The sequence below is a fragment of the Lucilia cuprina genome, chromosome 3 (assembly GCF_022045245.1).
Source record: "Lucilia cuprina isolate Lc7/37 chromosome 3, ASM2204524v1, whole genome shotgun sequence".
NCBI lineage: Eukaryota > Metazoa > Arthropoda > Insecta > Diptera > Calliphoridae > Lucilia > Lucilia cuprina.
Window position 1 is genome coordinate 54703837 of NC_060951.1, and position 10124 is coordinate 54713960.

The 10124-nt window shown below is 27.7% G+C and overlaps 1 protein-coding gene across 5 annotated transcripts in view; it reads right to left on the minus strand.

The window, feature by feature from the left end:
• The window catches only part of LOC111685634 (broad-complex core protein), a 68946-nt gene extending 59316 nt beyond the window's left edge, over positions 1-9630 (minus strand). For 2 of the 5 annotated variants that reach the window (XM_046945824.1, XM_046945823.1), the window contains exon 1: positions 9345-9627. The gene's annotated coding sequence lies outside the window, so the exon portion shown is untranslated. Of the gene's footprint in view, positions 1-9344 lie in introns of all 5 variants that reach the window. The other 3 variants (XM_046945822.1, XM_046945820.1, XM_046945821.1) reach the window with 3 other exon arrangements.
• Positions 9631-10124: the final 494 nt, after the last annotated feature.

Here is a 10124-nt window from a genome sequence, read left to right on the forward strand (position 1 = left end):
AACATTCAGGGTCAAGTTTAAAAATGTTGTTACACTACTAGCAAGTGTTTATGTAAATTGAGTCTACAACAATTTTAAAGCGATGGCTGGTTATAACATGTAATCACAGTAGTAAGTGGTAGGTGTTATTATACTACAAAAAATAAAAAAAAAAAAAACAAAAAACGAACATACAAATAACATTGTAATGAAACATAAACTAAATGTCTGTCATTATTAAATCATTAACAAATTAACACCAGCTTGAATGTTGCTGTTTTTTTTTTTTTGAGTAAATAAATACCAAATAACAGAAAAAAGTATTAATAATGAAAATAAAAACATAAAAGAGAGGTAATATTACAAATTGAATAATTACAAATAAATACCGACAATACAGCTAAAGTTAAACATATACATATGAATTTATATATGTATATATGTATACCCCTCATGACCAACTGACTGACTGACATAAAATGCCTGGAAAACTGAGACAAAAACCAGCAAAAACAAAAATAAAAAAGAAAAACATTGCATGTTGCTGCCACTATTTCTTCTTTTATTTTACTGTTCGACACACAAAAAGGCGCCTTAAAAATCTAAAACCTACAATAGTAACAACAGCAGCAGCAGCAAAAAAATTGCAACGGAAAATCCACTTTAGCTTTTATATTTGTGTTGTTGTTTTTGGTTTTTTTATTATTATTAAACGTATCTTTCAACCATGTATTATCAATGTATTTGTCTAGCTTTTTTCCCTTGTTCTTTTACATAGTGTATGTATGTTTATTTACAACAACTGCACAACAACACAAAAAAGTGGAGCATGCATGCTGCATTTACAACATCGCCTGATAGGCATTCTGGCTGACTGTGGGATTGACTGTCAGTCACTAAAAACCGACAGCCATAGCAATCCAAGCAACTAAGTAAATGTATTGGGCAACCGAGGAACTAAATATAACAAAAATCCAACCAACCAACCAACATACATATGTGTGTATATCTATTCCTATATAGAAATAACAAGTAACAGATTAATACTCAACCAGCAACAACAATAAAAACTAAACCAACAACAGAACAGCAACAACAACAACAATATGTAATAATAACAGAAAAATATGGGTTGGGAATTATCGCTACTTATTCGTAGATATGTATTTACAAAAAAAAGTGAAAAAAATAAATTGTGCAAAATTTTCCACAACTTCAGGGATAGATTTTTTTGCACTGTGGGTCCTATTATAAAGAAGGAACAATGAACATGTAAATATTCATTATTGAATGAAAGAACTAAATAATGTTCCTAAAATAATTTTAGTTTTTCCGATTTTTGTCGGCTCAAGATTGTCATATTTTAGAAGCTTTTTAAAAACGGGCCTAGGGACCAGTTCTAATTAAATTGTTATTATGAAGTAAAAAGGGAGAAAGAACTTAAGAGCAATAAGTCTTATGTTTTTCGAAAAATTTCCTATTTGCCTAAGATTGACTGACATTTTAAAGAATTGAACCAATAGATTTTTAAAATTTTTTGGAAACATTAAACAAATTTTTTTTTTAAATATTACTCATACGCCTTCAAATCAAAGGTTTAACTAAAGTTTTCGGCATTAGGTTTTAATATACAATATTTTCTTACAATTTCAACCCACTGTGCTAAAGTTGCTGTAAGTATGCAAGTAAAGTGCAGTAAAGCAAACATATAGACAAAGCTTGTGCATTTATATTTTATACTTCTACTCCTAAAACACAAAATAGTCTGTCCCTCGGTACTGTTTGTTTGGTAACGTCTGTCCGTTAAAAAGTCTGTCCCTTCGTTTCGTTTGTTGTGTGTATGAACGTCCACTCAAGTTGTATGCATTTTATTAAATGTGCATTTATTTATTTTTATTTTTGCAGTTTTTTTTGCAGTTTTTTATATTTTACAAAATGTGTGCTTTGAATGATTTTGCTTTTGAAGTTAAGTAAGTGTTAGTAAGAATGTCAGGATGTGTGTGAGACGGTGATAAAGTGTATAAGTAAATGTTGACTCCAATAATAACGATGTGTGTTTGTATGTACATAGACGACGACGGCTATGATGATACAAGGAGGTTGTATTTGTTGTTGTTGTTGTTGTCGTATTGCTATTTTTTTCTATATGCATTTTTGTTATATTTGTGAACCTAACAACTAGTAATATGCAGTTGGCCTTGGTTTCAGTTTCCGAGAATAACTTGCTTCATCAGATGTTGTTTTTGTTATTGTATAAGTTGTTTGTTTTAGCAAATAAATGCCTATGTATGGGTGTTTAACTATGTGTATGCAATTTATATTGCAATTTTTTTCTCAGTTTAATATTTAAGCATCCTATTTTTCTGTTTGTAGTTTGACTTCATATGTTCATGAGTGTTCAGAGTTGCGTGCTTTTTTCTATGTGTCTACATGTTAAATATTCAACTATAAAATACGGCCTTGAATGGCATCAATATAACGTTATTGTTGTTGTTTTTTTTTGCTCTGTTCTGTTATATCTATTTACAACACACACATACATACATGCAGAGCATTAAGAAAAATGTAATACAAAAGGATGTTTGCTAAATAAACTTTAGTTTATTTAATACTATTTACTTGCTTATAGCTAGATTATTCTTCTTTTAGTTGAAATTGCATTTATGGTTCTTTGTGTCTGAATTTATTGTAATTTTATTTTGTTGTTTCTGCTGTTGTTGTTTAATATTTCTTCAAAATTCTCTCACACAAATTTAATCTAAGTTATTGTTATGTTTATTTGTTTGTTTTTTATTCTCATTTTCTTATATTGACTTTGACCATTCTGAACTGTAACTATTCATTAAGTAGTACTAATTAGAGATCAAGGCTAACGGAAGTGAAGTTTAAATGTATTTAATGTATGTATTTGCAATTAACTATAGCGTTCTCTTGTAGTGGGGGAGAGCCTGAGAATTTGTGGGAATTTGACTAATTATAAGTTTAAGAGTTGTTTATGATTTATATATACATATACAAACTAATTGATCGTCTATTCAAGTACCCGTTTTTAAGCCTTTTCTATCCCCCATGTCTAAACTAGTTCCTTGTTAGTTTTTTTGGTCTTTCTAAGGGAGGAATCAGTATAATGATCTTTTCTTTTATATTCAAATTATTTACTTATAATTTTTGTTTATTTTTTTTCAACTTCCCTAGAAACTAAGCCAAACTACTAGCTTACGTCATTTCTAAAAAATTCACTTTTTTCTATATATATTTTTTTTCCTATATTATGGAAAGTATCACATTATCACTGAAACCTTATATGTTTTCTTTAAAGAGTTGATTTTTTTTTGTTTTGCTCATATACATGTGGGATTATTGTTCCACTGCTACTACTGACACTATTACTAAAACTTCTAAAAAATTTTATAATACCTACTACACGCCACTTTTATTCCCCTAAATTTCAAAGATTCTTTTTTCCACAAAAAACCCTTTTTTTATAAAAAATTATAGAATATAAATTTATATGAAAAATACAATAAACAGAAAAAAATAAGATTATCAAGAAACCTTGAAAATATGACCATTTTATTCCATTACTACATATTATGAATGCAATTCTAGTCAGGTTTTTTCTATTGAATGTAAGCAAAACATGGAATAAATAAAAGAATACTCTAAAGAGTAGAAAATAAACTTTTAAATACTACAACTCTTATACCTAGGCATTAGCAAGTCTAGTGATATCTGTGTGAGGAATAAAGAAAAAGATCTTTTGTGTATGGGTTTTTTTTACACTATTACTCTTAGAAGAGTTTGGTGGTGGGTAATACAGTGGGTTGAAATGCTTAAAAAATTTGCTAAAATTTTCGCTCTAAATAAAACAATTATATTAGACATCCAAAGAACTTTTAATTAGCGATCAGTAAATTGTTTAACAAACTTGTTATCTAATATTTTAAATAAAGCTTTTTTCGCAAAACTTTTTGTAAAAAATAACTTTAAGGGAAAGCTATTGAGATCATATTTCTCACATATTATTAAGTGTCATAGATGTCTTACTAAAGTATAGAGAGGTCTGTGTAGACTTTTTATTCCAAAAAGCTTTCGATCAGTTTGTATTGTACCAGGTTAAAAAGCTTTTACCAGAGAGTGATAGTGAAACATAAAGGTCTAAAAACCCGTCAGATAAGGTCCCTCCTAAAATATTTAAACTGAAGAAACTACTTTTGTCAATGTTATATATAGAAAATTAAAAATCAGATGATCGTAGGGAAGAAATCGGGACTAACCTTACTTTTAACATCCTGTAGTTTCCTTAAATATGTGGGACTGTTAAGGTTAAGAAGTCTTACACATCTTTTCAAGGAAACATTTTCCTATTCCAATTTCATATTCTCCACCACTGTGTTAGCTCTAGACTTTATAGATGTTCGTTATTATTTGTTTAATTCTTCTCATTGTTAAACGTGTTGTTGTTGTTGTTGATAGTGATATATAGAAGAAGCCCGAACATGGAAGAAACCTCTGGTTATATGTCTCGCCTTTCTTAAGCTTTTATAATATAAACATGTCTTTGTTATCATGGTGCTTTTTGTGGAGATATTGTTGTTGTTGTAGGAGCCCTTTTTAAGAATCTAGTAGAATTTCTTCTAGTTGTAGTGCAAAAACAAGAAAAGAAAAATACATCTAGAAAAGAACGGTTGGTCGTGTAGTTCGTTTATTTGTTTTCCTAAAGATACAATAAATGGTTGGTTGGTTGGTTGGTTGGCTGACTGGCTGGTTGTTAGTATCTGTCTGTCCCTACTAAATAGTTTCTATAGTATCTGTTTGTATTTTTGCTGGTGTTGGCTGGTGTAAAAGCGGAATGTAGAAAAATGTGTTAGTGGAGTAGTTGTGCATTACGTCACCTTGTTACTAGAGAAGATGCCGGTTTCTGTCTGTCTGTCCCTCTGAGTTGTTGTAGTTCGCTTCATGATTTTATTATTATGATTTTTTTTTGCGTTGCTTTGTTTTTGTCTCTGGGTTATAATTTATATCAACAGGAAGACAGAGGCTCCCTCTGTTTCTTTAATACATAGAATAAAACATCATTATCATCTTGAATATAGTTGTTATTACAAAAGACTGGAATACCAAGAAAAGTAAGAGTGAAATACATAGAAAAGGAAAGGACAGACAGACAGACATTTAGACTAACAAACAATTTACTTAAGTGTCATATATATTTTTGTGTATATAAAGAGTCAGACCAGACAGTCAAAATAGTTATGGGGAGAGTCTTGAAATTTGTTGTGTGTTTTATTTTTGTGGAACAGCTAAACAAAAAAATGTATTAGTTAGAATATTAGTCTCTTTGTTGGTTTTAGTTGAGTGCGTATAACAGTCCATCAGTAGTTGTTCGTATCATAGAGAGTTGGCGGATATGCTTGTTGATTTGTTGTGTCGACTATGTAAAGTATCCAAGAAAAAAAAAACAGACGATGACTGCACAGATGCAATTTTACAATTTAACTTACTAATACTATGACACTTACTACATACAGACTTAATAATTTTTATGACATTTTCACATAGGGATAGTTTTAGTTATTTGTATGACCATGAATATTTTAATTTATTTATTTTTTTTGAAGAGAGTTTTTATGCAATTTGCTGTGTGTGTATCTTTTGTGAGACCTTTTTAAAGTTATTAGTAGAGGTTTAACTGACTCTTTTTAGCTGTGCAAGCTGTGTATGTGTGTAACCAATCATTTAATTGTGGCTTTTTTATTATTAATTTGCATTTAATTGTTGTTTATTGTTTATTTTTCTTTGTTGTTAGAGTTGTTTTTTTAGAAAAACTATTTAAAGTTTATTAGTCTATTAAATGAGCTCTCGTTTGTATAAAAATGAAATCGAAAGTGAAAAAAAACCCATTTATGTTTGTGCAGCATATCTTATTTATAGAACTAATAACAAGAAACGAATTGTGGTTTTCGTAAAGAAAACTAAAATAGTTAGAATTGTTAGCAAGTATTGTGAAATGCTAATTATAGCTGTATATAAAAAAAGTGTAATACCAATTATAATTAAAAACAAAACAAATAAAATGAGTTCGAAGGACCATTTGTGGGTAATGACGTAAATTAAAGGTGTTACAGTTATTATGAATAGTTTATTTAAAAGCAAGGAAACAAAAACGAAAACATTTTATATAGATTTATTTTAATTTTTCGGAGAAAGCTACGAAAGTTAAAGATCCTATAGTGTAAGCGATTAATGACCCTATTTCTGATATTTTTAATTATAAAGTCAGATTTTTTTCGACTGAATTATTTGGGAGTATGAAGAGTAAACTTTTAAAACTTAGGGTTTGAATATAAAATATTAAGAAGAATTGACAAGAATTTTCCAAAGCTCTGATCAGATATTTTGTTTTGATTCTTGGTGTTTCAAACATTGATTGTTTCAAAATACGAAATATCTCTTGTTGATCTTACTGATCATATAAAGAAATAAATAATTGTATGCAGTTGAAGACAAAGCCTATAGCTTTAGCAGCTAAGACGGCAAATTATCTGCTAAATGTAGAGGTACCTCTCAAATTATTCAAAAATTGAAATTTGAAAATTCTAACTTTAAAGATACTGTTGAGTACTATTTAATTTTCAATTAGTTTTCATAACAGTGACCTAATCTGAAATGATTTTTTACACCCACTTAGACTCAGATTCTTTTTATATGAAAATTTTATATTAGAAGATGTCAGAGACTTTTCTTAGAATACAAATGAAAGAAATTTTAGACAAGATTTTTCTTTTTATAAAACTAAAGATTTTTTTCTTAAATGTAATCAAGTTTTGAGTTTATTGTGTAAAACTTACCTTATAAAAAAAACATTGAACAAAAATTATGTAAAAGTATAAAAAAATATATGTAAACAGCATTTAAATCCTGAGGTAAACATTTAACATAATAAAGCTTAACATATCCTGAGTAATATTTGTTAAAAAAAAACACTTAAACTTTTTAGCACTTTCCAAAGCAATTTCTTTTCAAAACTAATGGAAAAATGTTTTTTAAAATATTTATTTTCTTATTTTCTTTTAAAAAATTGCACTATAAATTATATATTTTTTTCTCGTTTAAACTTCAATTATTAATTTTAAAAATTCCTTCGCCTTGACCGTCACCACCACTCACTCACACACTAGCTCGAAACGTTCGCTCACTGTAAGAGTAGTATATAAGCTCAATAAAATTGTACGTTTTATGAGGCAAATATATATTTTTTCTGGTTTTTAGCAATTTAGTTTAAAGAAAAAAAATAAAATTCTAGTGATCTTGCGCTTAGTGCGTGCGTTCTCGTTTGCAACCTTACGAAGTCTAAAATAACGAGAATGAAACATACTGGCTAAACTAAACTACAAAAAAAAAAAAAAAAACATAATAATATAAATTGTATGAGTATAAGAAGAATCTACTTGTCCGTCAACATATACTAAACACAGCCCTGCATACATTCCTTAACTTATTTAAACATTGAACAGTGTAATAATAAGAAAACACTCATACACCCTAAACAAAAAAGAAAAAATTGCGAATCAGAGGAGGATGATGACGATCATTGTTGTAGTAGAAAAATAAAGGAAATCGTGTAAAAAAAACAACAAAGTGCAGACGATAAAAGCGTATGATGAGCAGCAAACTACTAAAAACACGATCAAACCCAACATCGAACAAACAAAAGAGCTAGAAGTTGCTATACGACGACAACGATTCATTAAAAAAATGGCAGACAGACATCCAGACGGACATGCAAAACGACAATGTCAAAGAAAATGAAGGAGAAATATAGTTTGCAAAATATTGTAAAAAAAATCAACTCAAATGTCCTTCTGCAGCTAAGGGAGAATAAAAGCTCTCAATTTGTTTGTTTTTTTTCCATTATATTCTTTATTGTGGTTTTCTTTATTTTGAAAATGTTGTTAAGAAAAATAATCACATTTGATCTTTTATTGAAATTACAATTTTGAGTGAAATTTTATTTTGTTAAAGGAGAAGTTGTTTTTGTTGCGCATGGGAGAAAGTTTCTATGAAAGCTTTTTAAAGTTAAAGTGATATTTTCAAAGTTTTACGACTAATTGTCTTACAAACTTGTACAAATTTTGTATTTGTACCATAAACTTTTAGATCCTGATAAGATCTATAAGAGAAAGGTGGATCTTAATTTTTATTATTTAAAACATGTGTTAGCTTTCGTTCGTGTGCAGGCAAAAGAGGGAGATAGAGAGCCCTTTGCCTATATCTGCTGTATATCGAAAGCTTGTAGCTGTTACTCACTTAATAAAGAGAGAAACTTATAAAGTAGAAATTCTTAAAAATGCTAAACTAACTAGATAGTATATTTTCTAAGTGATCACCTGATCTTCACAACAGCTGAGTTAGAAACTTGATAAAAAGTTAATATTTGAGTTGATTTAGTTTTTTTTTTTATTTTTTTCAATTTAAACGAAAGCAAATCTTGTGATATGGTTTAAAACATCTGAGTTTTTACCTATCATGTGCAAAATAATGACAAATTTCTTTAAGTCAAACTTTACATGTAAAATAGACATTAGAAGCCCAGTAAAAACGAGGATATGACTTTCAATAGTAATTACTTACCTAACATAATAGTTTTTAATGACTTCTACATATTGTCTGGTTTTTATAGATTTTTTTAGTTGTGGTATTTCCCTTCCCCCCATAAATCCAAGCCTGTGCTAGTAACGCGTTAGCAAATACATTGATTAGTGTTTTAAATAGAAATATAAATCGTATTTAAGTAGTTTTATATAAAGAGGTAAAAAAAACTTTAACTTTTAAGAGGAGGAACTATGCAATATATAAATTTTTGTTAAAATTCGGATACCTTTTTTTTAATACCCTTTTTTATATCAATTGCATTTGGCGCCATTTTTGACGAAGGTCAAAGCAATAGGTCCTTCATGCTGGTAATGTTTGATCTCACGATCACTTTTTGAAGAACTTGTAGGAGAAAACAAAGAAACGGTTTTTTGCTTGTAAAAAGCTTAAAGTTAAAATATTTGTAAATTTTAATAATTTTTTTTTTGAAATTGTTTGATCGCACAATTCCTTGTTAAAGAAATTAAAAAACGATCTTTTTTCTTTAAAAATGCTTTAAGTTAAAATATTTTTTAAATTTAAATGTTTTTATATATATTTATTTAATATTTTTGATAAATTTGTTGCACTTCTTATATTTTTATTTTCTAATATTTTTTTTTTTTAATTTTTAAAAACTTTTTATTAGTATTTTTTAAACTTAGTTTTTTTTCTAAACTTTTTTTTTTTTAATTTGTTAAAGCTTTTTAGTTTAAAAAAATATAACTTACTTGCTTTTTCCTTTAAAAGTTTGTTTTTATAATTAGCGATTTTTTAGTTTTACTAAACACATTTTGAAAAAAGTTTTTCTTAAATATTTCTCAAAAGTTTTATATGAAACGTCAACATTTCTTGATCGTCAACAAATTCTATCAAAGATTTTGTTAGCCAATTTTTTTTTAATTTTTTTCTTGCACTTATTTAAAAAGTGTCTAATTTAAACAGTTATTTATTATTTTTTATAATGATTTTAAAAATTATTCATTACACTTGTCAAAAGTGTTTTTTTATAACTGTGAATTTGTTTTTTGTTTTTTTTTTTTGTAAAATTTTCCAGCACTTAACAAAAGTGTTTTTTGTTGTTTTCTAATAAAGTTTTTTTTCTTTATATTTTTATTGGAATTTTATGGTAAAACTTGAAAATTTTCATTTTTTTTATAAAACTTAGAAAATTTTCTAAAAAAAATTCCAATAATGAGGTAGTTTTTGGTTTTTTTTTTTTGTAAAAAGCGTGTGTTTCTAATTTTTTTCTTTTCGGCTTTTCTGCTGCAATTTTTGATTGTTGATTTTGATGTAAATCCAATAGCAAAATCTTTTGTTGTTGTTTTAATTTTGAACCTTTACTGATCGAATTAAAAAATTCAACTGAATTGAAAAATGTGCAGTTTATGTCCAATTGAATCAGAGAAATACCCTGTGTGGTATTTTTGTGTGTTTTAATTTTTTTTTTTTTTTTGGAGTAGAGTAATTCTCTTTACGAGACTTGGTGTTGTATTTGTTGTTTTTGTTGA